Source organism: Mesocricetus auratus, unplaced genomic scaffold (genome assembly GCF_017639785.1).
Source record: "Mesocricetus auratus isolate SY011 unplaced genomic scaffold, BCM_Maur_2.0 Super-Scaffold_100014, whole genome shotgun sequence".
NCBI classification, from domain to species: Eukaryota; Metazoa; Chordata; class Mammalia; order Rodentia; family Cricetidae; genus Mesocricetus; species Mesocricetus auratus.
The window spans coordinates 1864625-1870626 of NW_024429197.1; positions in this window are offsets into that span (position 1 = coordinate 1864625).

Below are 6002 nucleotides of genomic sequence, written 5' to 3' on the forward strand. Positions count from 1 at the left end.
GGTAGATTGGATAATTTAAATTAGGAAAGCTGGCTAGTAAGAAGCCAAGCTAAGGCCACCCGGCATTCATAAGAAAGAATAAGCCTCTGTGTATTTATTTGGGAGCTGAGTAGTGGGCCCTCAAAGAGTAAGAGCCAAACGAGTAAAAAAAAAATAATAAAACCCTACAAAGAAGCCTCTTGGGCCAGAGAGCCTGCCTGTGTGGGAGTGACGAGGAGGAGGTGAGACCTGGAGACCCCAGATTCTGCTGAGGTCCTTCTCCTCTCCTAAAACCATCATGGGGGCTGAGTGCGCTGAGGCTTGGTTGGAGGAGGGCTTCCATGAAGCCCTGGGTTCAATCCCCAGCACTGCGTAAACCAGGCATGATGGTGTCTACGCCTGCAATCCCAGTACTTGTGAATGAAGTAGAGCTCAAGGTTATCCTCTGCTACACACCAACTTCATGGCCAGCCTGGGCTACATGAGCTCCTGTCTCAAACACCAAAATAAAAAGACCATGACCATCTAAGAATTGTTGGCCACTGGCTCTCTCCTCCCTAACCAAGCAAGGCAGGCCTGCAAACAGGCCAGGTGCAGCACAAGGCTAGCCTGGTGGTGTCGGGCCCAGCCCAAGGGCAGTAGGAGTTCTGCTCAGCACAATACCAGCGCCCCTGCTTGTGTGAGTTGGCTTCCAAGCCTCAGCTTGCCCTGTCTGGAGGAAACGACTCATCTGGTGGGTAAAAGGCCAGCATCCACCAGACCCAGACTGGCTCTGGGTTCCGACAGAACCCACTGTTTGTGCTGGAAGGCATTCCAGTCTCAGCCCGCAGCCTGGCTGGGAATCTACTGGCGACAACTGGGAGAGAAGAGAACTCAGATGTCCTTTCCTTTTTATGGGCACAGGGACCATTGCCCAAATAAAAATTGGGACGTGTGGGCTGGGAGAGAGTTCTTGTCTTATCAAACTATTTTTCTGAAAATTATTTTGTGTCTGGCAAGAGTATAGAAATTTAGTCATCCAAGTTTGGGGGTGTTGCCCAGGCCTATGGTGCTTGCCTCTAATGTATGAGCCCCTCCCCCAAAACCAAAAGAGCTGGGAATGTGACTCAGTTGGTATATTATTTGCCTACCACACAGCAGGCCCTGGGTTCGATTCCCAGCACTGCATAAACTAGGCAAGGGTTTGCATGCCTGTCATCTGAGCATTTGGGAGATAGAGGCAGGAGAAGGTCATTCTGTAGATACATGGTAAGTTCAAGGTCAGACTGGGATGCATGAGACCCTGTCAAGAGAAAGAAAGAAAAGGAAAGAAAGGAAGGAAGGAAGGAGGAAGCGGGAGGAGGGAGAGAGAAAGAAAGAAAAAGAAACAAAGAGAGAAAGAGAGTGATGGCTCCTCTGGTAAGGGTGCTCGCTAACCCTGATGACCTGGGTTCAATCCCTGGAACACACCTGGTGGAAGGAGAGAACTGATTTCCACACAAGCACTGGAGCAGGTAAGTGTCTGTGCGCGTGTGCATGCTCACACACACACTACAAAGTGTACAAATTTGTCCTAAAAAAGGAGCCTGATGAGGTGTGCCTGGATGCATGCCTTTAATCCCAGCACCTGTAGAGGCGGATGGAGCAGCTGCAACAGGCTGTGTGAACTCGGTGATTTTTATCTGGGCTGCTACCAGAAGGTGCCGCCCACACTGGGGGTGGGTCTTCCTGCATCCATAGAGGCAACCAGGACAGTTCTTCAGCTGAGGCTCCCTGCTCACAAGATTCCAATGTGTGGCAAGCTGGCGTTAAAGCCAACTATGCAGCCAGGAAGTGGTGGTGCCTTTAATCCTAGCACTGGGGAGGCAGAGGCTGGCGGATCTCTGTGAGTTCGAGGCCAGCCTGGTCTACAGAGTGAATTCCAGGATAGCCAGGGCTGTTATACAGAGAAACCCTGTCTCGGAAAACAATAAAAACAAAGCAAACAAAAAGCAAGAGAGAAAAGAAAAAAGAAAGAGAAAGAAAGAGGAAACGCCGGGCGTTGGTGGCGCACACTTTTAATCCCAGCACTCGGGAGGCAGAGGCAGGTGGATCTCTGAGAGTTCGAGGCCAGCCTGGTCTACAGAGCGAGTGCCAGGACAGCCTCCAAAACAATACAGAGAAACCTTGTCTCGAAAAAACAAAAACAAAACCAAAATACACAAAAAGAAGTGCAAGACTAGGCTCCCAGCAGCTGGGATTGAAGTAAGCCTGCCTCCCATCCTGGGCTTTCTCTTTTTCCTGTTTTGTTTACTTTTGTTGTGTGCTGGCTAGTTTTATGTCAAGCTGACCCAGGCTAAACTCATCCGAGAGGAGGGAACCTCAACTGAGAAAATGTTTCCATAAGATAGGGCTGTACACAAGCCTATAGAGCATGTTCTTATTAGTGACCGATGTGAAAGGGTCCAGCCACTGTGGGTGGTGCCCTCTGTGTGCTGGTTGGTGGCCCTGGGTTCCACAAGAAAGCAGGCCGAAGCTGGGCAGTAGTGAGGCACACCTTTAATCCTAGCACTCTGGAGGCAGAGGCAGGATGGATCTCTGTGAGTTCAAGGTCAGCGTGGTGTACAAAGAGAGTTGCAGGACAGGCCTCTCTGGGGGCCGGGGGGAGCAGGCAGAGTAAGGCAGTAAGCTGCTTTCCTCTAAGGCCTTGTCTCCAGGGTCCTGTTCTTTCTGAGTCACCGTCCTGGCTTCCTTCAGTGATGGACCGTGATGTGGACGTGTGAGCCACACAAACCCTGTCCTCCCCAACTTGCTTTTGGTCATAGGGTTTCATCAGGGTTTCTCTGTGTAGCCCTGGCTGGCCTGGAACTCACTCTGTAGACCAGGCTGACCTCGGACTCAGAGACCCCCCTGCCTCTGCCTCCCGAGTTCCTGTAGGGGGCCAGGCCTTGCTCAGTCTGGAGGCAGGCTGTAATAACTTTGCAGCTCAGAAAGGCCATCTTCCAGAGAGAGGGACAAGACAGTGAGGTATCAAGTGACAGTTAGTGCCGCTGAGAAGATGGAGCTGGGTTAGAGGATGGAGACTGATGGGTGGGCTGTTTAAGGGACCAGGGAAGTATATCTGTCAGCGTGGCTGTATAACAAGTCCTCACTTCCGGTACATGGTAGTAGTACACTCCCAGCACTCAGGAGGCAGAGGCTGGTGAATCTCTGGGTCTGAGGCCAGCCTGGTTTATAAAGCAACTGGCAGGACACCCAGGGCCACACAGAGAAACCCTATCTGGAAAAACAAAAACAAAAGCAGCAACAACAACAACAAAAAGATAAATGGTGCTTTGTTGTAGACTATTATTTTTTATGGTTTTTCGAGACAGGGTTTCTCTGTATTGTTTAGGAGCCTGTCCTGGAACTCTCTCTGTAGACCAGGCTGGCCTCGAACTCACAGAGATCCACCTGCCTCTGCCTCCCGAGTGCTGGGATTAAAGGCGTGCGACACCAACGCCCGGCTGAATATTATTTTTAATTTATTTTTATTTTATGTGCATTGATGTTTTGCCTGCATTGTGTTTGTGTGAGGGTGTCAGATCTTGGAGTCACAGGTAGGTATCAGCTGTCTTGTGGTTGCTGGGAATTGAGCCCTTATCCTCTGGAAGACCAGTCAGGGCTCTTAACCACTGAGCCACCTCTCCAGCCCCAATGTTATTTTAAGATGTGTTACATTTGTTTATGCTGTGGAACGTTTGTTTAATGATGCAAAGATGTATTGCATTGCATTATTTTATGTTGCATGTTTTAACTCTGGGAAGGTGTGTCACTTTGTCTGTCTAAACACCTGATTGGTCTAATAAAGAGCTGAACAACCAATAGCTAGGCAGGAGAAAGGGTGGGCGGAGCTGGCCGGCAGAGAGAATAAACAGGAGGAGCAATCTGGGGAGAGAAAAGATCTAGGAACAAGAAAAGAAGGACCACATCAGGGGCCAGCCACATAGTCACACAGTCAGACATGAAACAAGAAGGAAAGAAAAAATATACAGAAACAGAGAAAGGTAAAGCCCAGAGGCAAAAGGTAGGCAGGTTAATTTAAGATAAGAAAAACAGGTTAGAAGCAAGCCAAGCTAAGGCTGGGCATTCATTCATAAGAAAGTACAAACCTCCGTGTGTTTATTTGGGAGTTAGGTGGAGCCCCCCCCCACAAGAGCAAAAAAGTAAAAGTTAAAAAAAAAAAAACAGTGCCTAAGGAATAGCCTCTAGGTTAACCTCCAGCCTCCACATACGTGCCTACACATGCATAAGCAGCTCTGAGGAAAAGAACATGAGCTTCTTACAAAAGGGGAATGTTTGTTTAGAGAAAGCACATTCAATCATGGGAGACGTGGCACTGGGGTCCAATCGTCTGACATCTTCCTGGGCAGTCAGCCAGGAATGCTTACTAACAGTGTTTTCTGCCTATGACCCGGCTGCCCTTCTCTGTCTGCAATCCTCCTTAACCTCCATGCAACTCCTAGTGCCCCCCCCCCTCCTGGGGTTCTCATCCCATGGAATGCAGCCTGAGCTCATTTTACCTTCACGCTGAACTTTCCTGGGGCTCAGAGAGTTGGGAAGACCAGCGGGCCCATGTGGGGTACAGGCTACAGAATTGGGAGCACTAGGGTTGCCAGGTGGGAAGGGATGATTCTCAGTAAGTGAGGGTTAGCGGGGCTGCGTTTAGTGAAAGGATCCAGTCTCAGGAAACAGCTGAGGAGTTGGGGCATGTTCAGAACCCTTTCAAGAAAGTCAGGCCAGGTTTGTCTCTCTGCTGTCAGCAGAGGGACTCTGACTGCAAGGCCTGGAACCAGAGGGGCTGTCCGGGACTGCTCAAGATCCTCAGCTCTAGCCTTCTCACTGGCTCAGTGACTGTGGGAAATGGCAGGCTTGGGCAGGTTTGGCTAGTCAGTTCAGGCCCCCAAAGCAGAGGTTAGCACCCAGTCTCTGTTTTCACGGTCAGGAGAGAAGGTGGTCCTCTATGCCTGGTGAGGGTGCTTGGGTCACACTGAATGTCTCCTAGGTCCTAGGCATCTTTGTCTTAGTCAGGGTTACTGTTACTATGATGAAACACCATGACCAAATGCAAGTTGAAGAGGAAAGGGTTTATTCGGCTTATACTTCCACAATCCATCACTGAAGGAAGCCAGGACAGGAACTTAAAGGGCAGGAACCCAGGACCACCACCAGCCCAGGGGTAGCACCACCCACACAATAGACTGGGCCTTCCCTCATCAATCACTAATTAAGAAAATGCTCAAGGGCGATTGTAGTGCACGCCTTTAACCCCAGCACTCAGGAGGCAGAGGCAGGTGGATCTCTGTGAGTTTGAGGCCAGCCTGGTCTACACAGTCAGTTTCAGGACTACACAGCGAAACCCTGTCTTGAAAAACTATGCAGTACAATCTTTAGGTACAATTTTTCCCATCACTTATAAGAAGGCCACAGCATGGGTTGCAAGGGAGGAGAGTAAGGTCTAGAGAAGCTGTTTGCCCAAGGCTTCCAGGGTAACTCAAAGATAACGATAGTCCCCAGTCCATCCCTGCCACCATCTGGGACCCCACAAGGCCCCACCTACTGCAGCCCCACCCATGCCCATCAGGACGATTGCGAAGCTGTATTCAGAAAATCCAGCCCCCTTCAACCAGTCCAAGGAAATAAATTGGAAGATGGGGGAAGGGGCTGGGGAGACCAGGGCCCTCCTGGGACTATTTGCCTAGGACTGGACCCCCGCACAGATGCATGTGTAGAGAACATTAACATGATGCTGGGCTGTTGGCTCTGGCCTGGCCCAAAAAGCTCACCAAGGAGAGACAGCTGAAGGGACACTTCCCTCCAGAGTCCCCGTGTGTCTGTGTTCCCCCCCCCACACACCCATCATGTATGCCCTCAGGGAGCCTGGGAGCAATGTGACCATATTCCCAGAGAGGAGGAACCTCAATCTTTCCCTCCAATCCGTTGATCCCACTCCTTGGATCTTGCTGGACTGTAATTGCTGTGGGCAGAATGCTTCAGAAAGTAGGCAAGGGTGGCTGGGGAATCCT